The sequence below is a fragment of the Monodon monoceros genome, unplaced genomic scaffold (assembly GCF_005190385.1).
Source record: "Monodon monoceros isolate NGI ecotype Baffin Bay Population unplaced genomic scaffold, NGI_Narwhal_1 Super_Scaffold_18, whole genome shotgun sequence".
NCBI lineage: Eukaryota > Metazoa > Chordata > Mammalia > Artiodactyla > Monodontidae > Monodon > Monodon monoceros.
Genome location: NW_021703774.1, coordinates 52,881,357 through 52,907,941, shown reverse-complemented (window position 1 = coordinate 52,907,941; position 26,585 = coordinate 52,881,357). Strand labels below are relative to the sequence as shown.

The 26,585-nt window shown below is 47.0% G+C and overlaps 1 protein-coding gene across 1 annotated transcript in view; it reads right to left on the bottom strand.

Moving 5' to 3' along the window:
• Positions 1-26,229, bottom strand: part of KIAA0040 (KIAA0040 ortholog) — a 33,145-nt gene extending 6,916 nt beyond the window's left edge. Inside the window, exons 1-2 of the mRNA XM_029228874.1 lie at positions 25,828-26,229; positions 10,979-11,051 (exon numbers count right to left, since the gene is read on the bottom strand). The gene's annotated coding sequence lies outside the window, so the exon portion shown is untranslated. The remainder of the gene's footprint in view (positions 1-10,978; positions 11,052-25,827) is intronic.
• Between the last annotated feature and the right edge of the window lie 356 nt (positions 26,230-26,585).

Below are 26,585 nucleotides of genomic sequence, written 5' to 3'. Positions count from 1 at the left end.
AAAAAAAAAAAAAAAAAAAAAAAATAGCAGAAGCACAGCGTGATCAAGCGTCCTGTGGTCAAACTCTGTGTAAAGGGCATGGGAGCGGCGCAGGGGAAGGAGTAAGCAAGCTGGCCTGGAGGGGATTAAGAGGTGAAAAGGAAATGACAACCAGGACAGAGTCTGCTCAGTCATTCTTTCAGGGACTACTTACGCGGCACCTAGTACACGCTGGGAACTGTGTTGGGTCCTGGGTATCCAGGAGCAGGCAGGCTCAATCCTTGTCCCTTTTTTGTGCAAAATCTGGTGTGGGAAGCAAACGCTCATCAAAGAACCCTGCAGACCGGTGTGTAAGTATATAGTTGCTATGAAGGAGAAGCCCGGGATGCTGTGAAAGTGAGTGATACCCATCAGGGAAGCCAGGGCAGGCTCTGGGTGGGGATGGCTTCACTAAGATCTGAATGACAAAAACAGCAAACATGTGGTCAGGGTGTCTGAAAACTCTCGAGGACATAGACTAAACTTATCTAAAGCACTTTCAAGTAATATGTGTGATGTGTTTTCTTTCAACTCTCCAATACCTTCTCAGATGAAGTGCCTCTAAATTTAAAGCAGTGAGTTCAATTGTTAATACATGATAAATTGTCCCCCCACACCAAAGTCTGGAAACACAGGATATAATCTGTTCATTGTGTTTTTTTCAGATGAACAATTGGACCTGTTGCTTCTCCTGCAAGGGACCTGAAAGGACAGTGTGGCTGGACGCAGCAGCAGTGAGTGGGGGTGACAGTGGGGTGACGTGAAGCCCTCGAGGCAGGTGGCCCTACACCTTCAGGGCCTTCTAAGCCATGTCAATGGCTGGTGTGTACTGTAAGGGCCATGGGATTTCAAGCAAGGAGGGGACAGAATAGATCTGTGTTTCATAAAGAACACTGTTGGCAAGGGCAGGAGGGGGAGGAGACGACTGCAGTTGTTCAGGGAAAATGGCACTGGGACCAGGGTGAGGGTGGTGGCGTTGGGTGGGATAAGTACCTGACTTGGGTGTTCTCCAGTGGATGCGGTGAGAGAACTGTCAGGCGGAGGGACATGAGGACTGTCTCTGGGCTGTGCTCTGCTCTTCTTCTTCTAGCCCTAGTCTCCTGTCTGGTCTCCAACTCTGGTATATTCCTAAAATAGGAATCCCATCCAACAGGCTTTACCTGACTCTCGCCATCATCTCCTGAGGGTTTAAAACCTCTTTTTCAGCCCCAGGCCTCTCCACTCTGCCTGCCCAAACCTTGTCCCAGCTCCCAAAACTACCCTGCAGTCCTTGCAAAATCCCTGTGGTTACAATATCACACACTTCAGAAACCAAGACTCTCTGGCAGCTAGGGCGCGGGTGGAACCTCGGTCAGCAGTTATTAACTCTGCTGCTCTGGATATATATTTTCTTGATGTTTCTCACCTTGCTAACCTGGCACGCTCAGATGCCCTCTAATAGATGTAAGTACTGTTTTGTACAAAAATTGTCAGATTACAGAAAATAATCTGCTAGTGGAATATTACGCTTATAACTTAAAACTTAACTTAAAAAGCCATGATGAAATGGATGTCTGTATTTCCCCCAATTTAATTAATTGCTTCAAGTAAACAGTCCAAATACAAAATTGGATCCTCCTTCTTTCCCCCCAGAGTATGCATACATGGTGTGGAACTAGATATTGAGGATTAGAAGAAAATAGGTAGTATTTTCCCTCAGAATCAATGTTATAATTATGGTTGCAATTTTGAACAAAAGCACAAATAGGTCATCAGTACAGAAACGATTAAGGTACCATGGTTATTAAAAATAATAAGGTGATGCTTTGTCATGTAGACATTCTGAACTGGAAGGATCCAGAGATGGGTCCTCTGGTTGGGTTCCCTCACTTTATTGATAAGGAATCTGGGACCAAAAGAAGCTGTGACCTCCTGGAAGTCACACAGTTGACAACTGGTGGATTCAGGGCCAGAACCAATGTCTTCTGACTTCCAGCACCCCTCCTACCAGGTTTCCCCTGCAGGAGTCCGCACAGGTAACTACTGAGGCAGCACTAGGCAAGATGCCCACCACGTCCTCATCCTGGGCTCAGGCTAGTCTATGCCTCTCAGCCCCCTGACACCTCTGGAGCTGTGTGACTGAGTTCTGGCCAAAGGAACGTGGGCTTGGCTCCTGAAATCTCTCCCAAGGGCCTCCACATTCTCTCTCTGCTTGCTCACTGGCTGGCCAGATGCAAAGGGCCCAGGGCAGGACTCCAGGGACCCTGGGACAGCAGAGATGGAAGATGTTCCTGAATGATTGCTAGCAGAGCACCTCGCTGACCACAGTGAACGGTGGAATGAATGAGAAAGAAACCTTTGTTGGGGGAAGCCACTGAGATTTAAGGATTATTCGCTATAGCAATTAGCCCATCCTACATTATACAAGTGACAAAAAGCTAACGTTGGCAATGATTATAACAAATATGTGATACATTTAACATCTCTTCTGTGGTGCAGCTTTGACCCAAGAGGGGTTTAGCTAAGTGCTTCAGAGTGCCGGTTCCGGGACCAAATATCCTGGGTTCGAATCCTGATGCGGCTACTCACTAAGTCTATCACGTTGGGCAGGTTACTTAACCCAGGGGGCTCACTTTCGTCATTCGTAAAATGTAGCTGATAATAGTAGGCTGTTGTGAAGACTAAATGAGTCAGTAGATGTAGAGCCTCTTGGAGCCACGCCTGGCCATAGATGTGTGCCCTTATTATTTGACCCCAAAGGAATAGGCTGGCCAAAGAAACACCCTCGACTTCTTAGCTAATGATGAATTTGTTTGCCTTTTCAGAATTGGGGATGGTTCTGGAGTCATGACTGATTCTTTAGGTCTCCTTTAAAAGGCATTTATTTTCTCCTTTCTCTATAGTTTTCCTGTAGTAAGGAGACTCTTACTACACTCATCATTCTTTTTCAAAGCAACCATTTCAGAATTAAAACATGTACAGGCATCACTCAGAAGCAGCACTATGAGGGTGTGGATACAGCCTTTTCACCCCCCGTGGATCTCATATCACTGGGCAGAGTGGGACATGAGCCTCCAGCCTTCCCCCACACCAAACTGTCTTTTTGTTCCTTCCCTTTCTCCCTTCTTTCCTTCTGCCAATGCATTTAATGAGCTCCTAGTATGTGTCAGTTCCTTCCCAGGCAATGCATATATAGTCACAAATGATGCAGATATGGTAAAGCTACTTACTTTCTGCAGGGAGAAGGCAGATAGTAAACAGGTGCACAAACAAAGAAGCCAAGATATGCTGTTGGGGCTATAAAGCAAACAGTTGGCATGGCCTCTGAGGAGGTGACTTTGAACTGAGGTTGGAGGGATGACAAGGGTCCAGTTGTGCACAGGTGGCAGGAACAGCAGGGCGAAGGCCTGAAGTGGGAAAGAGCTTGGCATAATCTAGGAGAGAGCTGGAGCCCGAGAGCGCCGGAGGTGAAGCAGGGTTCAAGCCAGGCAGCTCTGGTGGTGTGAGTATAGAGGGCAGAGGCTGGAGAAGCAGAGAAAGGACCCCGAGGAGCACAGGCACCCTCCTCTTCACCCTCGTTGTTATCGCATTTGTCCAAGCCCTCAGACTGCTCTCTAGTTTTCCTTCCTTCAGTTCATCTTCTAAAATCCAAATGGGGTCATGCTCCCCCTGCTCAGCCTGTCTTTGGCTCTTCGTCACTTGCACGATCATCGCAACTCCTTAGCGAGGGGGACAAATCGCTTGTGAGCTGTTGGTCTCTGCTCTCACCCTAGCCTCGTCTCCCACCACCACCCTTGTTGCCACATTTCTTCAAATTCTCCGGAGCATCCTGCTGTCTCACACTGCCGTTCTTTGGCATGTGCTGTTCCACCTGCCTGAAATGTCTTCTCACCTCTTCCCTTGGTCCGTTCACAGGGAAATTCCTTGTCCTTCCAGCCTCCTCTGGGAGGTCTTCTGTGACTGTCAGTCCTCTGCCTGCAGACCTCCCTGAATCCATTTCTTTCTCTTCTGAGCTCTCATGGAGCCAATAACCTACCATCACAGCCCTTGTTGACTACATTGTAATTATTTGTTTTCTTTGAAAAATTAAAAGAATACAGAAAAGCACAAAGAATCATATATATATATATATATGATATATTTATATGTTAAAATCCTAACCCCTATCTCAAAATATGACCTTAGTTGGACACAGCATTTTTGCAGATGTAATTAGGTAAGATGAGGTCATCTTAAGTAAAGTGGGTCCATAATCCAATATGGCTGGTTTCCTTATGAAAAGGGGAAATCTGGACATAGAGGTAGACTTGCACAGAGGGAAGGCAATGAAGGGGCATTTAGAGAAGATGGCCGTTGACAAGCCAAGGAGAGCAGCCTGGAACAGATCCTTCCTTCACAGCTTTCAGAAGGAAAGCTGTTGGTTCAGAAGGAACCAACCCTGCCAACACCTTGATTTCAGATTTCTAGCCTCCAGAGCTGTGAGGCAATACATTTCTGTTGTTTAAGCCACCCAGCCTGCGGTACTTTGTCACGGTAGCCCCAGGAGACTCATGTACCCCTCTTGCTTCACACCACTCCCACCCCTCAGCTGGTCTCATCCTTTCTATCTCCAGAATATATCCCACATCTATCCACTTCTGTCCATTTCATGGCTAGGTCACCATCACCCCTCACCTGGATTACTGCACAGCTTCCTAACCAGGCTCTCTGATTCTACTCTTCCCTCTTTATAGCCTCTTCTCCCCACACGAGCCCCCGCTTCCCCCCCCCCACAGCTTCTCAATGCCTGGAAAGTATTGAATAAAAATACCCGACAAGTGCTTCCATCAGCTGGCTCTGCCTCCATCTCTAATCTCATCCTGTAACCCCTTCTCACTCGCTGTGCCCTGGACACACTGACTTCAGAGCTGTCCACCCCTCAGGACCCTGTTTGTCCCTCTGGTACATTTTCTCTCAGATCTTGGTGTGGCCGACTGCTTCCTAACATGCAGAGTTCCACACAAAGGCATTTCCACTCACTTGTAACCACAGATGTTACCTCAACACGAAGCCTTTCTTGACCAAGTCATCTAAGAAGCCTAGCCCCCATCAACCTCTAGCACACCATCCTGTCTTATGGCCTTGGTAGTTCTTCCCACTCTAAAGTTTCGGAGTCACACGTGATGCTCTTGTCACTGTAGTGTATGCATTTATGGACTCTCTTCCTGCTCTGGAAAATAAGTTCAGTGAGAACTGGGCCCTTGCCTGTCTTATTCTGTGTAGATACTCAGAGTCGGGAATGTCCCTGAATGAATGAATGAAGTCATGCTGGTTAACCCAAGGGTCCTAAAAGAAAAGAGATCTTGAAAAAAAATGTAAATTAGTCAACCGAGGTCATTGGAGAGAGAGCAGGGGCAATGAAAGGCATAGAAAAGAGGCCATCAGTCACATCTGTGGCCAGACTTTGATGACAATTATCCACCATTTAGCCCATCATCCTTGGCGGATCTTCCAGCCAAGTAACTCATTTAAGGAGGAAATAATCATCAAGAAACTCCCATATCACTGAAAGCAGAAGGGAGTGGGGAGTGTGCTTTATCAACTCCTAAATAATCATCTACCTTCCTTTTGCTCAGTTACAGAGAGCTCATTGTGGCTGGGACTTTCTGATAACAAGGGATCCTTTCCTAATTACTATATGCTCTATTTCAGGTTCAGCAGAAAGAAAATTAAAAAGCTCCATTTCACTCCAGGTTCAAATGAGTCAATCTTTCAATCAATCAAGTATTAATTAAGCTATGCTAGGAAATACAGAGGAGGAAAACGACACCTTCTCTCTACTCAAAGATGATGTGGGGAAAATAATTAGAGAATAATTTAAGAACAATTAAAGGAGTTTAAAAGGGTTTTCATCCAGGCTTTCTTTGACTTTCTCTTATGGATGGCCTAACATGTCTAGACACTTTATTCTCCTTTACTCTTTCTCCCACCCTCTTCCCTCTCTCTTCTCCATCCTCTTCCCTAGTTACATTGTCTCCAAAGGGTCCATGTCATAGACTCTGACAATAATTAGTCGCTTTCAGTCACTCTTAGGATTAAACACTAAAAATCGTGTCTCTCCGATACTCTGAAAATTCCAGCTGTGCTAAATGTGATCTAATGCAATACCCCCAGCCTGTTAGCAAGTTACAGACTTCCTCATGTTTATGTCCCTAGATCATCATGATAACTTCCTGATTTTTCTCCTAAACCAGAAAACATGCACCAAGAGTTTTGCCTCCTTGGGGATATATGTATACATATAGCTGATTCACTTTGTTATAAAGCAGAAACTAACACACCATTGTAAAGCAATTATACTCCATTAAAGATGTTAAAAAAATGATATAGTAAGATGAAAACAAAATAAAACAAAGTTATCCCTCAAAAAAAAAAAAAAAAAGAATTTTGCCTCCTTCGCTAACACTGGCGTGGAGTCTGGGCAACACCCACTTAAGCACCTTGAGTTTAGTTTTCTCTTCTGTAAACAGAGATATGAGCACACTTCTCTGAGGGCGAGGTGTTTTTTCCACTGTGCTACATCATTTTATTCTTTCTCCCCAGAACAGTGTCTGGCAGAAAGTGGGCTGGCAATAAGTATTGGTTGAATGGATGAATGAATGAATGAGTGCGTGAGTGAGTGAATGACGCGTGTAAAGACAATGTGTGTAAAGTGTGTAGGCTAAGTATACTTTACACAGTGGGGGCCTTAAAATTGCCTTGAAAACCATATAACACCCTATTTGTTATTATACTACTCATATTGTGTGAAAGACAAAAGCATCCATTCATTACAGAATTCATAAGCAGAGTCTGATCAACTTTTCTGTGAACCGGTGGGAGTGAGTCAGCCAATCCTAGGAATCAGGGCAGACTCATTTGCCTTCCCCCTGCTTTCTTGCTAATTTTATTTCCATTCATTCTCAGCTGCTGCCCCTCTTTCAGCCCTCCTGACCTCCAGGATCTAGTTTCTTAGGGATGCCTTGTTGTGTCCATCACTATCAACTTTCTTCTCTTCATTTCAGCTAGAATGCTCACTTGTTTTCCTTTGACTGGCCTCTTTTGACATAGATACCTCAGGAGGCCAAAGCCTCAAAAACAGAGGCTTGGCATAGTATCTTATCACCTTTCACAGGAACAGGGAATGATCTGTTGAATCCAAAAGCCACCATTTGTTGTGTTCTTACTAAGTGTGCAACTCTGCATGTGTAATCAAGGCTCTACAGACATTGCCTCCTTCAGCAGTTCCGGAGGCGGGTCTTTTAATCCCCATTATACAGATGAGGAAACCGAGCCTATCAGAGACTAAGTAATTTGCCCAAGGCCATAGAGCTACTAAAGTGCAAAAGACCCTGCTGTAACTGCTATGCTCTAGAGCTGCCATTCTCTGGACAGACGCTGAGGACTTCTCTCTTCTAGGACGGAGGGGTATTCACCAATCATTCATCTGTCAAGCATTTGATAGCCTGCCACATGTGCCACACCCTATGGATATACTCTTGATGGACTAAAACACCTTCTGTGACCTCAAGGAGCTCACATTTTAATAGGACCAAAAATACAAGAAAAGAAGGGCAATATGTCACGTATGACAGTGGGTGCTGGGGACCCAAAGGCATAAAACTCTTGAGAGTACTCACTGGTAGCCCAGGAGCTATATCCAACCCATAGGCACTTCTATTTTCCCTTTTTTTTTTTTCTCCTCTGATTTCATATAAAATTCTCAATCTTTAGCGAGTCATAAAATTTGGTCACACTAACCTCCCACATAGCTATAATCTGCTGGAGCTTTAGAAGGACCGATGTTCCCCCAACCTGTACCCCAGTCCCCACCCTGCCGGCTTCACCCAGTCCTGACACCTGCCTGGTCCCTGGAGGCATATTAAGCCTGTAGCCCCTGGACCACACCCTCCCTCCGGAATAGGGACGACATTACCTATTCTTTGTGCTGTCGTCCATGAAGGGGAGAACCACGCAGGGGGCTTGAAAAAGAGATGAGGACAAAAGACAAAGGGCAAGCCTTACTTTCCAGTTGTCACCTCCAGTTTAATGGATTGATCCTGGTCTCTGGCTAATTAGACAAATAATAAGGATGAGGGATGTTTGCAAGAGGAATTAATGCATATCATAATGTCCCAAGCAGAATACAAAAGGCTGGCAGAGGGGTGCAGTGGAAAGAATATTAAGAGGACCCAGTTCTAGTCCCGGTTCAGTTGTCCTCCAAGCCTCTGACCTTGGGCAAATCAGTTAAGCTTCCCGAGCCCTTTTCTCATTTGAGAAGTGAGGCTATTAGCCATCTCAGTTATCTCTCAAGATTGTTGTGAAGAACAGACAAGACCTGTGAGAAAACATCGAGAAGGGAAAATTGCAATCTAAATGCAAGCAGTGGCATATTAGAGGATCGTGTTAAAGCTGAATTACAGCTAAAATTAGAACGCTGACTTCTCTTACTGATGCAGCCCTCTGCCCTAAACCTTCTCCTCCCTCTGACCCACTGCCACCATCCCCACCTCCACCCGCCCCAGGTCCTTTATGAATCATAGTCATTAAGGGCTACGTTTTCAATTTGGAAAGTTTGCGGGCACACACTCTGACACCACTCAGGCTTGTGTTTGCCGTCTGTATATATCCAGTCTGACCACATCCTGGTATTAGTGCTAATAAAACCTGTAGTCATGGTTACAGGGACATACCTGGGTTATACTGTTCTTATTTTCACTCTTCGAAACTATTTGGTAAAAGATTTTGGAGCCAATTTTCATAGGTGTGGTAAAGCACTGAGGCAAGTTTTACTTTTGGAAAGTGTGAGTTGAGGCTCTGAGGTCATCTTCGAGTTAGAAGCAGTCGGGGAGGGGTGGTGCCTTCTCTGGTCCCCAAATAAAGGGGACAGTTTGTGGCTGACTCCAGTAACTGATGTTTAAGTCTTCCAATGTCATATCTGCTTAGAAGGAAGGTGTGTTTTTTTAAAAAGCAAGAAGATGACCAAGCACTTGTGTGATTCAGGGTCTCCCACAGGTGGTAATTAAAAAATAGACTCAATTTAAAGGTGCATCATTCTCTTTAATATTAGAGAAGAGAACTGAGAATTTGGCAAACTTTGCAGTGATAACCGAATGACTGACTTATTTTCCTCGGTGGTGGCAGGGGAGAGGTTTATGGGCTGGAATAGTTGAAAACTAATGGGGTGGCAAAAATATACAATTATGCAACTCAAAAGCAATACAGATACAATTTTATTTTCCTTTCCATTTCCTCCCTTCATTTAATGTTAACAAAAGCTCAGCGCAATTAAAAGCCGAAAGCTACCTTACTGCAATATTAAGGCTTAAAATATAAAGGCCAAATCATGGAGTGAGCAGAAATATTCTCATTCCAATCATAACTCACCCCTGCGGAATGCACAGTGTGGAATATTTCAGGTTCATCAGACTTCGGGTCACAGGCTCCGTCCAGAGGGCGGGTAGCACAGAGTTGATGTTGCTGGAGAATGAACCTTCACTTTCTGTGTGTATACATTTACATCTGTATCCCTAACGTTGCATGTAGATGGTTTTTTTTTTTTTTACAGTTTTGATAAATAACTGTTGGTGAATGCAGAGGACATATATGAGTGTGCTAAAATATTTATCGAGCCCCCACTCAGGCAAGTAGCACCCCCTTTTTGCCTCAGTACCCTGTTTCTTTTTTTGCGGTACGCGGGCCTCTCACTGCTGTGGCCTCTCCTGTCGCGGAGCACAGGCTCCGGACGCGCAGGCTCAGCGGCCATGGCTCACGGGCCCAGCTGCTCCGCGGCATGTGGGATCTTCCCGGACCAGGGCACGAACCCGCGTCCCCTGCATCGGCAGGTGGACTCTCAACCACTGCGCCACCAGGGAAGCCCCAGTACCCTATTTCTTTGATACAGATGATATTTGCTCAGTCTCATCAAATGCAGCTTTAGGTGCTTCTGTGCAAATAGACTGTTACCTGTAAGACCCTGTTCTAGAGAAATTCTGCAACTGCCACTGGCTTCACCTCATCCCTGATGCCCTCAACTTGCCTGCCTTTGCCCCCAAATATCTTATCTTCCTCTCCACCCCTGAAATGACCTTCCCAAAGGAGGCTGCAGGTATTGCCCATGAGTGATTTGGGAGTATGGATGGAAGAAACTGCTGGAGACTGGGCTAGGGGAGTTCCCCATAGATACCAAAGTGTGCGCACGCGCGCGCGCACACACACACACACTCACACACTCGCTCTTCCCTTAGCCCCACCCCGTCACTCCTCCCCATCTACCACCCCTGCTCCATTCTTGCCTGGAGGCCTCAAAGCTTTAGGAAAGACTCTCTGGAAAGCACATGGGGCCACTGGGAGGTGGGGGGATGGTGGGAAAGGCCAGGGAATTCTGATCTTGTCTCCCAGCTCTCTACCTGTGGCCTCAGGCCTGGACCACCTGCAGGCTCTGTACCAGCCTTAAGTTTTATCTTTCCTTAGCATCCCAGAATGTGTGTGTGTGTGTACATATATATATATGTATATATGTATACACACACACACACACACACACACACACACACACATACACATATACACATATATAGTTATCAGACCAACCCTCAAAGTATCAGGGTCTTGAAGAAATAGGACATTGGGTGGGAACACTTTGATAGAGCAAAACGGTCAGGATGTATGGTCCTGCCCCTGCTCGGTGGAAGGCAGGAGAGAGTCCTGGAGATGGGAGTTGGCTTGGAGCAGCCAGAGAAGGGGCTTGGAGTGCCCTGAGAGGGGTAGGCAGCTCTGCTTCTCAGTGGACAGCCTGTGGAGCTCCAGGCCTCCAGTTCTGGCTTTGACATTTATCTGGTTTTATTTGTTTACACACTTGTAGATTTTCATGAGCTGAATTCTTGGCTAAAATATAGCCTGGAGTGCAGGGGAAGTTCATAGTGGTGTGAGAAGCCAGTTCAAATTCTCACCAGTGACTTACTCAGTATGCGTCCTCGGGAAGGTCATTCAGTTGCTTTGGGCCTCAGCTTCTTCATCTCCAAAATGGGGGAAATCTGGGAAGAGACACAAGAAAATGACAGATAGCATTCTTGCCTCTACCGGAGGGCATCGGGGGCAGGGCTGGTAGGGGCTTGGCTTTCCTCTCAGTCCTTTGGTACAGTTCTGAAGGTCTGACTGTATGCAGGTACTTTCCAAAGTCAACAACCACCTGGAAGTGAGTACCTGCCTGGCAGGGAGGGTCCTTGTGTCAAAGCAGCAGTGCCTGTGAATGTGCTCCTAGGCTGTTAGGAACTGTACAAAACTGAGTGTCATAACTGGTATTATTCCAGGTAGATGTAGGGACATGGCAACAAACAACACTCCTCAGTTCTGCCAGGTAGTCACAGTGGCCTGAAATTCTTAGAAAATTGGCTCCCACGCTGGGAGGTCTTCCTACCTCCAACCCAGAATGGATGGATGGACCCCACCCTTACCCCACCCCAACCTTCGAGGCTCTTGCACCTGGCTCTGCAGCGGTTCTGGGCAACCTGGATCCTCCACGTGCCCAAATGACTCCAGATTTCCAAGGGCTAGCCCAGCATGTCAACCCTGCCAGGCAAGTTCTGATAAGCACGTTCCATCCTTTGCCAGGAGGCAGTGGGGCCATGCTGCTTGGTGTGAACAGAGGGGGCAGAGTCTGCATGAGTGGCTGCCCTCTGATGGACCCCCGGGGGCAGGGGTGGGGACATTTGTATAGAACACGTGAGCGCCTCCCTTAGGTTGTTTACTGGGTCACTATAATAAAAATAATGCTGCAAGCGTACTATTCCTTATGCACGAAGAGGCGAATAGTACTAATAGCAATGATGTGCATCAGTGAAATACGCCATTCCGGTGATTTTTCCGGTGGTTGCTTATGGATTTCATTTCAAGGAATGTTAGTTAATAACTATCTGTTGTGTGATCAACATGGTGCTGAGGGAAAAAGAAGGTTACGATCTGGTTCCCATCCTAGGAGAGTTTCTCAGTGAAACTTAGAACACGGTGAGTCCCGACAGGTGACAGTGCAGGTCCCCAAACCTCCAAGCCTCAGGTTCCCCACCTCAGATGGGAAGATAATAATCCCACTGACTCCACTCACCATCCAGTGTTGTTGTAAAAGTCAAATAATACATACGTGAGATTCTTTATAGACTGATAATGCTCTTCACAGTTTAATTTTCAAAAAATAATACAAGCAATTAAAGGCTAAGGTAAATATCAGGAAGTGCCAAAATCATGCACGGTTAGAAAGGAGAGGGATCGACGTTGGCTTAGGTTTTTGTTTTTTTAATTTATTTTTTATTTTTATTTATTTTTGGCTGTGTTGGGTCTTCGTTGCTGCGCGCGGGCTTTCTCTAGTTGCGGCGAGCGGGGGCTACTCTTCGTTGCAGTGCGCGGGCTTCTCATTGCAGTGGCTGCTCTTGGTGCGGAGCATGGGCTCTAGGCGCGTGGGCTTCAGTAGTTGTGGCTCACGGGCTCAGTAGTTGTGGCTCACGGGCTCTAGAGCACAGGCTCAGTAGTTGTGGCACACGGGCTTGGTTGCTCCATGGCATGTGGAATCTTCCTGGACCAGGGCTCGAACCCGTGTCCCCTGCTTGGCAGGCGGATTCTTAACCACTGTGCCACCAGGGAAGCCTGGCTTAGGTTTTAAGGGAGAGGCTGCCTGGAGGAGATGGAGGCTGGGTGCCGCCCCCCCCCTCCCCTGTGCTGGGTGTTATCACGTGGAGGGTTGGACATTTGGGTGGGAGAAGGGAAGCTGGGCTGAGCTGGGTAGTATGGGAAAGCAAGAGTAGAGGTCCAGAGGCCAGCACATACAGAGTTTGAGACTGCGAAGGCAGTGAAGAAACCTCCTGAGGAAGAGTGGGAAATGAGGTGATACCGGCAAGGCTGGTGAGATTTCAGGGGGCTGGGAAGGCTCAACATAGGTTTGCTGTACAGTAATGGGCCCCAGGGAAGCCCTGAAAGTTGGCGAGCAGAAGACAGGTAGCAGTATCAATGTTTCAGAGGCTACATTCTCTTACCTGGTCCCTCTTGTAATTCGAAGTATGCCTTGGCCAGAGCAGGATTAAGCCCCACCCTGGGCTCATGGGCAGTCTGCCCTAACTAGCCAGGCTCAGTAATCACAAATCTTACAATTAAAAAAAAAAACCCTTTTATTAATAGCGCACTTTCTCCCTTAGACAAAATCGGATTATGAACTGAAATGACATATGACCAAACCAATCCGAAGGAACCTGCTATTTATCTCCTGATCCCTTGGGAAGGGAGGCAGGGGGCAAAAAAACCCTGATGCAATCACTTCTCCAGCCTGAATGGGCTTGCGTTTATTTATGATCGGGGAAAGTCCTAGCAAAGACCCTGCACTTAATAACTCGTTTTAATTTTTTAGCAGCTTCTGCAAACATTTCTTCATCAAATCCACTGTAATGTGAGGAGGGAAGGGATTTCTTGCCCTATTTCACAGATGAATAAACTAAAGAACAGAAATGGGTGTTCAAAATTTGTTTAAAATTGCAAAGCTGGTCAGTGGCCAAGGGCAGACTGGGTCCTAGTTTTCCCATTTCCCAGAGTGATACTCTCCTTACTCCACTCACTCCTAAAAAGCAGCAAGAGAGGAGCAAACAATGGCAACCAGTCACTTTTCCAGTTTACAAAGCCTTCCATTTCTCAGACTCCCTGAGATTTGTGGTCTCTCCTGCTTTAGGGCCTCATGGAAGCTTCTTTATCTGAAACCCCCAACTCTCTCCCAATCCCATCCCAATCCCACTCCTGGTCTCTATGCATTTAGTCCCTGCTGAAATATCCCCCTTGGGAAACTTTCTGTGACCTCATTATGTTTAGAGCCCCTGTCCTGTGCCCCATCACTGTCCCTATACTATTACCATAGCCCTCAACCCACTTTAGGTTCATTTTGTTTAATCATCTTTCTTCCATTCTAGACAGAATCTATTCCCAGTAGGGCATCCAGGGACCTGTTTTGTTCTTGGAAAGTATTTGCTGAATTAATGAATGACCATACTTAGAGACGAGGAAACTGAGGTTCACTGAAATTAAATGAGTTGCCCAAGGTCTCACAGCTGATCGTGGAAGATGGGGCAGTTCTACCCCTAGATATGCAGTGCTCATTCCACTCTGCTACCCTGGTTTCTGGGTTCTCACCCAGCATTGTGGCCAGATAGAAGATACTCAGGAAAAGAAGAAATCTACCAATTGGAATTTCAGTATTCTGGGTTTGGAGAATTCATTCAGCTTGGGCTCAGAGTGTGCTCAGATGCCAGATATTCTGGGGCATTCCAGACTGCAAGCGCACTCTGCAGGCCTCTTTTGGGGACTGGCTACCTTTGAATCTCCAGTGAGGCTGTCAGTGCCAAGAAACAGAGATGACAGCAGTGAGACCTGACTTCCAAAGATCACTGGCCTCAAATGGATATGGGCCTTTGCCTCACGGGGTGCCATACTGAATATTATGATTATATCACTTGAAAGTGAGGTTATCGCCACGTTTTTGGAAAGCCCCGATTGGCTGTGTTCCTAACATATCTTGGTGTCATGAATTGATAGCATTCCATTTGGTAATTTTCAGATGCCAAGCTGACTGAGTAGAGAATGTGTGTGTAGCATTCAGCATCTCACTGTCTCACTGTCATTACTGCAAAAAGCTCTCCCTGTTTTTTTTCCAGAGGGAGGAACTCTTTGCTGGCTTTTTTCTTCCTTCCCTGAACCTGGGTTGTTGACACAATTGAGTCCAAGGAGGCCAGGAACCGCCCTCTCCCCTCTCTGCGGCACAGCAGCGCACAATTCAATTCTGTGCACATTAGTTGAGAACCTACTATGTGCGCAAGGAACTTCTCTCTTTTCTAGGGCTCTCCCAGCTGATGCTGCCTAACAAGATGTAGAAACCTGCCAACTACCTGGGTAAGGGATTCCAAACTGAACTAAAGATGTAGACTGTGGAGTCAAGGAATTTATTTTTTGTTTGGGAAATGGATGAGCACGGGGGAACTATGAAGCGTGACTAGTTAAGTGTCCCAGGGGACACTTATGCCAACAAATGGTTATGGGAGCAGCACAGAGGAAGCTGTTAATTCCATTGAGGAATCCAGGCAAGGCTTCAAGGAGGCTGTGATTTGAGTTGGCACCTGCAGCGAGAATGGAACGATCAAATGCAGTGAGGGTGAGAATGAAGAGATTCCAGACTGCTCAAGGAAGCACAGCTGGCTCAGAGAAGGAATCCAATCAAGGTGGCCTAGGCATCGGGCCAATATCTGGGGACTTTGAATCTCCCATCGTTACCATGGCAACAAGCAGCTCACTCCTGCTTGGCCCTCTCCCAGCCAGCTGCTCTAATCCATGGCATTCCAGTGGCCTGACGAGAAGGGCTGCTACTGGGAGACCTTCTCTCCCTCCTTACCTTCTTACTTATTATGACTTGAATGTTCAGGGACAGGGCAGGGGATAACTGATGATACGCTGGGCCAAGGACCTTCAGGGGATGTTTTTCATGTTTAACCATGAAAGCAGATTATTGTGTAAGAAAATTTGAGTGGATAGTGAGTTTTCTGCCTCCTTCCCTCTCAACTCCAAACACGCTTTATTCCTTTGTATGTTCTTAAATTTGGTGATAATCCTGAATTCAAATCTGGGGCTACAAAGGTAACCAAAGCCGGTTCCAGTTGGCACAAGTTCAAAGGGATCTCTCTCTCTCTCTCTCTCTCTCTCTCATACAAACACACACACACACACACACACACACACACACACACACTTAGCCTACCCATGTAATAATACTGGTAACATTTAGCCCAAGGTTGGTAGAAATCAAATGAGATTTTTGTGCAAGAAGGGCAAAGCTAGACCACACGTTGCAAGCTGGAAGCCCCTGAGGTAGACGTGACCAGTGAAGAGAGGTTGTTTGAACCACAGCTTCCAGCACAGCTGGTCCTGCCCGTATTCCCGCACCGCCTGTGTTACTCTTTCGGGCGGATCAGCTTGGGTCAAAGGTTGCCCCTCCCGCATTCACTAGCTGTCTGACCTTGGAAAGTCCCTTTACCCCTCGGTGCCTCAGTTTCCTCAAATATAAAAGAAGAATCAGAAGAGATCCTGTCATTGAATTGTTGTGGAAATCAGATGAGTTAAATCGTCTGTAACATGTTGTTAAAGCAGCACATGGCACAGAGTAAGTGTTCTATAAATGTTAGCTTTATCTGTCAGGCCTCGTGGGTGTTGAGCTCGTGAGCCCTGCTATGATCCAGCGGTGGGGAGCTCAAGGATGCAGAAGGGACCACAGTGATTGACGACTGCTGTTTGTAGCATGGCAAGACGCTTTGGTTATCTCAGGCAGAGCCAGTGAGGAATGCTCTGGCCTGTAGAACTGCACCAGAAATTGACCTGTGTACTGTACTGCCCCCACCAGATAGGGGAAGAGAAAGGAAAATTTAGTGGCCTTGGGCTTTTTCTGCAATCATGGGTTACATAGAGATCATCATGGTTGAACATTTCTGTCCCTCTCTCCTACATTACCTCCTTGACAATGGGTGAAAGATACTGTTGGATACTTGTGTTGTCTTACTATTGTATTCTTATGGTACAGATGCTGTTCATGTCTGCTTTCCCACTTGACTATAGACTGTTTGAGAGGTTTTTCCTCTAGGAATCCCCCATGCCTAGTTCATTGTTGGCACATAGTAGATGCTCAATAAATGCTTGTCCATTTGATTAGTGAACTGACTGAATGGTTATGGGATGGAAAAGACCCAGAGTTGAGAGTGCCTTTGTGAGGCTGTATATTACCTCCTGCAGGCCGGGGTGCCCACATTTTCATTCCTGGGAGACTGAGCCCTCATATCTCCACAAGCTTTGCATTGGCCTCTGCAGGACCAGGTCACGGGTGCTCTAACAGGGTAGGGTTACAGCAGTGAATGGGGACCAGGACTGGGGCCTGTGCAGAACAAGAAGGCCTTGCTTTCACAGTTGGGGTAGGAACCCAAAGCAGCAGCTTATGGCTTAGGTAAGTTGCTCAGAGCCTGGGGAGCTGGCTGAGCAGGGATGAAGCAGGTGTCAGGGATGCTGAGAGTCACATCACACAGAGCCTGGGTGGTGGGTGAAGAGAGGGTGGCACCAGCAAGCAGAGATCCCAGGACAGACTCTAATCCCAGGGGGGAGGCTGTTTCTTCCACCTCTGGGTGAGGGAGCAGGACTACAGCTAAGTGCTGGCAGGTTCCTAGGCATAGGCAGTAGGCCCCTGCAGGTGGGATCTGTGCCTGTCTTTGTTTTTTAAATTCCCCACGGCCTCCAGTACAGCGTCTGGCACACACAAAGAAATTTAAGAAATGTGTATGAATAAAATGCAGCCAGAGCCACGCTGGGACAGCTCCTGCCTTCTAAAGCAAGGCCAGCAGGGCTCCTAAGAGTTTTTACAGTTCTCCTTTTGTAGAGTGGTGCTGAACGTGAACCAGTCTCACTGAAAACCCCTGAGAAAGAGGAGTGAGGATTATCAACTGGGGAGAGTCTAGACCTTTCTATGAGGCTACTGATTCTTGTCCCTGCTGGTGAGGTGAATTGCCCCAGATACCGGATAGCCATGAGCTAGGAGTCTTGAAGTAACAACACAACCTTGAGATGAAATGGAGAACGTACAGTTTGGTAAAGTGGTTTAGCAGTTCATTCCAGTTCTGCTTCAGGATCCCAGGCACCTCTGCAGACTCCTCACCTGGGTGTGGGGAGATGTCTTCACAGTCCCCCCCGTCTCCCCACCCTTCTTCCCCCTCTTCTCTTGTCTTCTCGTGTACGCAAGCCTGTTCAGATGTAGAGAGAACAACAGAAGCCCTTCTAGGCTTTTTCTAACTTCCTTCCCCTCATGCCTGGGCCACAGCTTTTTTGAGAAAAGCATATGAGTTGAGTTCCAGGCATTGGAGTTCCGTAGCAGTGTGACAGGGGCTGGAAGTTCCATCGGCAGAAGCACACGTGTTTATTAACCTGTGTTTAATGAGCAGCTACTGTGTGCCAGTGTGACTGGGCTCTGGGAATGATGAGGTGGTGTTGCCAAAGGGAGGTTGGGGGAGGGTCAAGCCTTACCAAGGGGCACAAAGGCTCATTTATTTATAAATGAAATAACAACTTTGACTTAGATTTTGTCTCCTCTGGTAAGTCTGTCACCTAGAGCCGGGCTAAGTGCACTTCCTCCCTGTTGTGACACCTGTCATAACATTGATGACACTGTATTATAATTGCCTCTTTATCCATCCACCAAAGTAGACTGTAAGCTCCCAAGATATTGAACAGCTTCTGATTCATCATTGGTGGCAGCTGCAGAATTTCTTTGTAGGAGAGGCTTACAGATAATACTCTGGAGCCAGAGGAAGAGAACTTTGCTCTTGGTAGAAACCTTAGTTTTCCTCTTCTGTAATATAGGTATCATAGTTGAACTGTCATGAGGGTTAAGTGAGAAGTATGTGACTTTCTTAATGCAGTGCCCGGCACACATAAGGTCCTCCATAAATGTTGCTGGTGTTATCTGTTGCTTACTACCCAGCTACACCAAGAAGGATTTATAGTTTACCCAAATATTATCTATCTCAAGCATCCAAATAACTCTGCATCTCTAGGACCACAAGAAGCCAGGTTTAATATCTTTCCTTAAAGCATAAGATTAAAGGCAAGAAATAAGGGACCAGGCATGGGAAAGCATGCCACTTACTATGCACTTTATCCTCAAGAAAGGAAAGTGAATTTATAAATATGTTGATTAAAATGTGGGAGAAGAGAAAACAGTTTGGTCGTTCCTCAAAAAGTTAAACATAGAGTTACCCTATGATCCAGCAATTCCACTGCTGGGTATCTACCCAAAACAATTGAAAATAGGTACTCAGACAAATCCTTGTTCCTGCCTGTTCACAGTAGCACTATCCACAATAGCCGAAAGGTAGAAACAACCCAAGTGTCTGTCAACAAATGAATAGGTAACCAAATGGTGGTACATACACACGATGGAATATTATTCAGCCATGAAAAAGCACGAAGCACCAATAAATGCTAAAACATGAATGAACCTTGAAAACATTATGCTAAATGAAAGAAGCCAGACACACAAGGGCATTGTATGGCTCCATTTATAAGAAATGTCAGAATAGATAAATCCATAAATGTGGTAGTTGCCACGGGCTGGGAAGAGGGAGCAATAGGAGGTAACTGCTTACTGGCCATGGGGGTTTATTTTGCAACGATGAAAGTATTTTGGAAGTAGATAGAGGTGGTGGTTCTACAGCATCATGAATGTACTAGATGCCACTGAATTTTTCACAGTAAAATGGTTAATTTTATGTAATGTGAATTTCACCTCAATAAAAAAAGTGGGAGGAGATAACACAAAATTTCTTGAAAGCTGATTGATGGTTAAATGGAAAAGAATGGTGTGGTTTCCATTATTAATGGTTTGAGAAGTATAACGTCACTGATTATCTTTTTAGTGGGTATTTATTCATTCACTCCAATACCAAATGTCGAATGACCACATACCTCAGTGGTTGAAGTATTCCTTATTGAAGGAATAATATTTTTTAAACCACTGAAGACTCATTCCTGGAAAATGTCAGTCAGGAGCATCAGACCTTCTTCCCTGTGTGTCACATGCTCTGTGACTGTATCCCTTCCTCTTGTCCCAGACGGGGAGGGGGAAATGCAGTATCTCTGTCTGGAAATGAGATATTCTTTCCACATCCAGCCGTGGAAACCTGTGCCATCCATCCATTGAAAACACAGTAAAAATCAGCTCTTTCCTCAGAGGGGTCAATAATGTCTTCGTGCACAACTACAAAGAACACAGTAGTTGGAAATCAGCAAGTGCCCTAAGGCACCCGGCGCATCATTGCTGTTTTCCTGAACCAGAGAAGGCTTTGGGCCAAATATCCCACAGGGCAGGGTCTGAGTTTCTAATTTGGAAACCAGGAGAGCTCTGAGCAAGCAGGTCATGTCTGGGTGGTGCGCTGTGCCAGTGTGCTCCCCTCTCCCAGGGGAGGTCTCATTACGGGAAGGGGTGGGTCACCCACGTAATGAGTCTGGAGGTTTTAATCTAGGCCATGGCCAGGCTGCACTGGCAACTGCTATTCAGCCGACTGTGGGCCTTGGGCAGGAGCAGGGGGATGTTTCAGGTCAGGAATGGAAGGCGGAGTGAGGGAGGGGAGGGTGGGAGCCACCAGTCACTTGCAAGAAAGGAGTCTGACAGATGGGGTAGGTCTGCAGGGCTGGCCCTGAGAGTGGTGTGTTCTCTTCCAGCCTCGCCGCTTCTGCCCAGCATCATGTTGAGTAAACCACTGTGATGTGCTCGGCAACCTGGTGGGTGGCTGGGAGGCAGCAGTGGCTGTCATTTTTGTGTGCCTCAAATTCTTAGCACCACTATTCAGCAAATAGCTATGGAGAGCCTAGTGTGCACACTAACAGATTCATGGGAGCAAGAAAAGTTGGATGGACATTTGTTTGCTCCCGGTCCCTGATCACTGGGAAGGTCACTTTGACCCCAGCATTAGTTCCTGGGTGATTTCGGGCCCGTGTGCCTGAGTGGCTCTCTGGCACGTCAGGCTACGGTGGGACTTTTACAGCAGAAGGGCTTTTGAAAGCCGGCACCTTGTCCCATTGGTGGAGCTGCATAGGAACCTAAGATTATAAACCTAGAAAGGACACAGCCTCAGGATCTTCCTTGGGTTGGGGTGGGAAAAGCAGGCTCCGGACTCGCATGCAGCTTTTCTCTTCTCTTATTTAAGGTGGCCGCGGTCACACCTCATTTAGGTTAAGACCCAGCATGTGCACCGTGTGCCATTCTGTTCCCATTAACAGTAAAGCTAATTGAATGTCCCAGTTTCCTCTGCCTCTTTCTCTGTCCCCAACCCCCAGCCTCCATACACATCTCTAAACCTGTGTACCCCCAGCTTTTCCTTCTCAGGACAATTTGAAGACTAAAAGAACTATAACATACAACTATCCTTATTGCTATAACATTTTTTTCCCCCTTCTCTTCTGCCAGTTTTCTCTTATGACTTGCCTGGAAAACGAAAAGAAATTGCTGATGGGCTTTACTTAAGCCTGTCCGGCTTGAAATTAGGATTGTATCTGAGGAGAATAAAAGTCTACTGAAAAACAACCTAACAGGAAGGAGTTATAGACAGTCAAGAGCAAGGGCAAGTCTGCAATGACTTACAAACACAATCTTCAATTTTGACCAAGAAACACGGCTATGATTTGGTTTTCCTTCATTTCTTAGCAACAAATTCCATGGAGCAGTTTGCTTACAGACGTGGGAGGAAGTCTCTTCCCAGGGCCAGGATTCGGTTCGGACACTGCCATAAGCCCCTTGGGAGCTGCCCTAAGAAAGGAATCTTGTGTTTGTGTGAAGTTCGTTTTGGAACTCAGCTACCCTTGCCCGGTCTCCACTAAGGGGCCACTGACGTCCCCAGGTGGTGCTCTGTTCAGATGGCTCGGGCCGATGTGGGAGAAATGTCAGAAACCTGAGCTGGTCGATGGCCCTGGGGATTGCCCATCCAAAAATTTGCTGTAGATTTTCCTTTTGCTGCTTGGAGAGGGAAAGTCTATCTGTCACGATTTTATCTCTCACTGTGCCTGTGATAAGTCTCACGAGCTCCTGTGATTCGCTTAGAGCCTTTCTTATCGAATGGTCAGTTGAATATCATATTTGATGTGTAATGCTGACCCACCCACTGGTCTGGAAACAGTCTTCATGATAAGTTTCATGAAACACTAAACAGGCTTTAGTTCATTAAGGCACCCAATGCTCTTTTCCTTCTTGAGGGATCTCTGGGAATTCTGGAGAACAGTTTAAGGATTGACATCGAGGAAACAGAAGGGATGGGTGTGGTATGGAGATTGTTTTAAAGGAGGAGATCTGCCCACATCTCCTGAAGGTCTGCTCTGGGTTATCCCCAGAGACCACTCGGGGAAGATTCAGCCTTCAAGTAGAATCTTCTTGCTTTTCCTCTCTGCCAGCACTTGAGTGCCTGCGTGTGTCCCTGTGTGTGAGGCACAGAAGGTCCAGGTGATAGAAAGTCCAGAGAGTGTTCGCTATTCCTGAACTTGGATTCTGGTCCCTCCATTAACCAGCTGTTGACCCGGGCACACACTTCCCTCCCTGAACCTTGGTTTGCTCATCTGTGGAGTGAGAGGGAGAGGGGCTGGCTCATCTCTAAAGTATCTTTCCATCTGAAGTCTCTGTGTCTGTGGTTATTTCCTTTTCTTCATTCAACAACCAGCCCCTACAGGGAGTCTGTTTACTTGAAAGTTTGGATGTTGGCGTAAAACTTGAGCTTCACTGGGTTGGAATATGTCAGGCTTCTCTGGCTGGGAGAAGACACAGAGACATCTAAGCCGTCAAAAGATGCTCAGATTCAGGGCCACTACTGGTTCAACTAGCACATTGGTGAGGATTAGGAAAAAAGTGTCCCCTCTGGGTGGACTTGGCTGCAAAGGGGGTGGGTCTGTGGCTTAGCAAGTGGAATCTTGACTGCTTTCAGCCCCATGAGCTCCCAGGAGCCCTTGTGCACCACGCAACCTGCATACGCTTTAGGAGAGCATTTGCTTCTTTGGTCTCTGACCACATTAGGTAAGGAGTTAAAAGAGAAGTGGCCAGAATAGATGCATGTCATTGCTCTGATGGAAGGAGACTTTTATAATTACTGCCTTAAAATATTTCATGCATTTAAAAAGCTGCGAGTCTGGCTGGGCCTAAGACGCTGCCCAGATCCTGCACCTACACAGTCCATCTGATTTGGTAGCTTCAAGAGGAAAGACTAGTACTACTAGTAAAAACCCCTTACATTTTTATAGAGCCTTACAATTTATGTAGCACATTAAATGTACTTTCTTTTTCAATTTGATTCTGATTCTGACTATTGCCCTGGTGAGATATAATTATCTCCATTTTAAATATAAGGGAAATGAAGCTGAGAGATTCAAAGACTTGTTCAAGGGCAGCTAGTAAGTGGTCAAGGCAAGAATTGAACCCATGTCTGTCTAGTTCCAAGTTCAAGGTTTTTTTCTTCCACACCAGGACACATAAGATCCTGATCTGGGCATTGGCAGCCAGACCTAAAGGACCACTCTATAGCGGTTTAGAATTAGTCTGAGAAAGTTGTCCTTCTTGTTTTAATAAAGGTAGGACTCTCCCACACAGGTGCCATGACTAGATTTGGGGTATGAGTTCTGGAGGTGTCTCTGCAGATTTTACAATTCAACTAAAGTATTCATTTCTTACATGGGGGAGTGATTCTTGGGGATTTACTTGTTCGGTTAAATGCATCTGTACCACCTGTGTGCCATTTTAGGGTTCTCGCCAACATTTTAGGTATCACCGTGCAAGGCATCTGGGGAAAACCTTGGGAGTCTAGAGAGAGTCATCTGGAAGTCACTGTGTGGTATGAAAATAATACCTGTAGGCCATTAGTGACAAATCCAAGACTCCTCAGGGTCAAGTGGCCTCACTGACAGTGTAATCAGGCCTCTTTAGCTTCCTTCGACACTGCTTTTCTGTACAGCATCTGAGATAGTTACGTTGGAGCAGCCTCTGCCTCTCCTTGGGCTCCAGACCTGTGTGCCCGCTGCCTCCCATATATCTCCACCTGGACATCCCCTGAGTACATCCAACTTAAATGTGTCTAACGTGTTCGTTTTCTTCAAAAATCTGCTTCCCAAGCCCACTCCTCCCCTAGTTCATGTGGTTTCCATTACAAGCATCACGGTGCATCGCCCCATCCCCAACTCAACACCTTATAATCCTCTGTTCCACTCATTCCTCCTTTGCCACGTTCACTTGGTCACCAGGTACCTTTGACTCTACTTCCTAAACACCACTAAAGTCCATGCCCTTTTCTTAGTTCCCTCTGCTATTATCTTAGTTGAGGTCTTCCTTATCTCTGTTCTCATCTCTCCAAGTCCACCTCCATCTGGCCATCAGCTCTCTCTCCAAACACAAATCTGACCATACTGTTGCCCTGTTGAAAAAATGACTTCCCACTGCTACAGGAAAGAGCTCACCATTCTTTGTACAGTAGTGTAATCCCCATTACTTGCAATTCCCCCAACCTGCCATTGAATTTGCAGATACCTTTTCCTCCGTCTGGAATACCCTTTTCCTGGGAATGCCTAATCATTTTCAAAACGTGCTCATCCGTCATTTCTGCAGATAATTCCTGGGGGATTTATTCACTCCCTCCTTTGGATTGTTTTAGTGTCCCATAGCTATTGCTATGATGATGTGTATTATTCTGAGCTGTAGTTTGTTCCTCTGTTCTCATTTACCAGATTTCATGTCCTCAAATGCAGAAACTGTATCATGATAATTGGACTCCAAGGTCCCGGCATACTGCCTGGCACACAGTGGGTACAGTAACTGTTGAATGAATGGATGGGATGGATGTACATCCCTGTTTGATGAAATCAGTGACTCTGTTTGTCAAGTGTTCATTACCCTCTTGGGGTTAGTCTTCAGGGAAGAGGACAGAAAAGATCCTTTCTTTATTCCACAGGCTAAATATTAACAAAGTTTGAAGGCTGGAGAAACATTTGTTTTGCAATACATTTCTTTCCTAATATTGTGTCTGGGGTGGGGATGGGGAGTAAGAATTTCAGATGAAATGAAGGACTTGATCAGATTTTTTTAATACAGCTGCCTCCCCAGCCCAGCACAGGCGAAAGGTAGACACATCAGACCAGGAGGTTGATGGTGACATCCTTGCTGAATTCTCTAGGCGGAACTTGCAAACCATTTGTACAGAGGTTAGGAACAACCTAGCGTCAGTGCTGTCTTCCAGTCCTGTTCCTTGTAACTCAAGGCTCTCCCGTTATCCAACAGGACTTCAGAATGAGGGTCCCATCAGATTAGGTGCAGGTTCTTATGAACTTCAGCTGAGTGAATGAAATGCAACAGCTTTGGAAGGAAAGTGCTTCTCAGATGCTCAAGTGTACCACCCTTCCTCATTCAACAGAATCTGTGGAGCAGTCCTGCAAGGCAGCTAGCATGTGGGCTGCCACTGTTCCCTAAGAAATTAGGGCAGTGCCTGTCTGCTTCAGTTTCCCTTTCGGTTAGGCAGGGCTGGTGTTCCCACTAGCTAATGTCCATAGTTTAACTCTACTATAATGTATTCCTGTGAAACTCTTCAAAATACTAGGGAAACAGGTCTCACTGTGTCCTCCATTTTACGTTCATGGGCAGGGTGAGGGACTGGGTGTGGGACTGTTGAAAGAGGTAAAGAAGTTAGCAAGCGGTCTGTGTCAAGGCAGATCCCCTCAGAGGCTGGGGAAGAGCAGACAGGTTCCCATTCCAGCCCTGGCTCCAGGCCATATTTTCGCGGTGGCCAGTTTCTTAGACCCCTTGAAAATTTGGCTTCACCTAGGATAATTTAGAAACCTTTGAGCCTGGGGTGATTTTTGGAGGGTCTCAGGTCTTGACTTTTTTTGTTAGCAAACTGAATGTCCCTCTGTCCCTTTCAAGCCGCTCCTGCCGGCAGCTGTTGTCAACGGGAGTCGGAGAACTCCACCCCAAACCCCACTAGGAACCCATGTGGACTCAGCCCAGAAGCAGAAGTAAGGCTGCCAAGAATCCTCGCAAAGCAGGGGGACACTGGAAGTGAAGTTGCGAAGGGGCAAGAGGCTGTTTGGAAACAATCTTTAAATTTCACTTATCTAGGGGGCTAGTCTCAATCTTCTGAAGAAAGGAGGGAGTGGGAAGCCCCCTTGCAAACGGAGGGCAGCTCAAAAAGTGTTTTGAAACACACACACACAACAACCACAAAAAATCTTGAGACTCACCCTTGAGTCCACTGGAGGGCTTCCTGCAGGCGTGGTCGCTCGGGGGTCCGCCTGGTGCTGCCCGTGCACCAGCGATCGGGCGCAGGGACGAGGTCCTGGTGTCTCGCTGGAAGCCCTTGCGGGTCCCGCGCGGGCCAGGCCCAGGTGGAGGGTCAGCGGGGGCTGCCCTGCGCTGCGCGTACCTGCCTCCGGCTTTGAGAAAGGCGCCCTCTGTGTTCCCTGCCCTCCCGCTGGCCGACGCCTCGCATTTTTGAGGTTTCACTCCAACTCCGTCCTGCCCCTGATGTCAGAGGCTCGACTTCCTGAATCAGACTCGCTCCTTCTCCCGCTCCCTGGGCTCGGCCCAAACTCGGCACCCTGGGGCCCGCGGAGGACGGCTGACCTTGGACTTGGGCGCACACGGCCCGGACTCGCCCTCCCTCCCACCCCGACTTCCCGCCAGTTACCCCCTCGCTGCCCCGCCCTTAAGTGTCGGTGCCCTGTCGGTCCCGGAACACGCCTCCTGCAGGACACAGCTGCTCAGGAGCCTGCAGAACCAGTCCCAGTCGCTTTCACGGAGGCACCAAAGTTCCCAGGGATCTGAGACCTAATTCGGGGAAAAGTGGGCTTAAGTGAAAATAGCCCAGACCTTCCTAATGGAGCAGCCTTCTTGGAAAGGGGGTGGGAGGTGTTGGAGAGGGAGGCCATGGGGCAGATTGGGTGAAGGCTCCAGTGCCTTATCTGGACAAAGGACGTGATGGGCTCCCCTGGTCAGCACG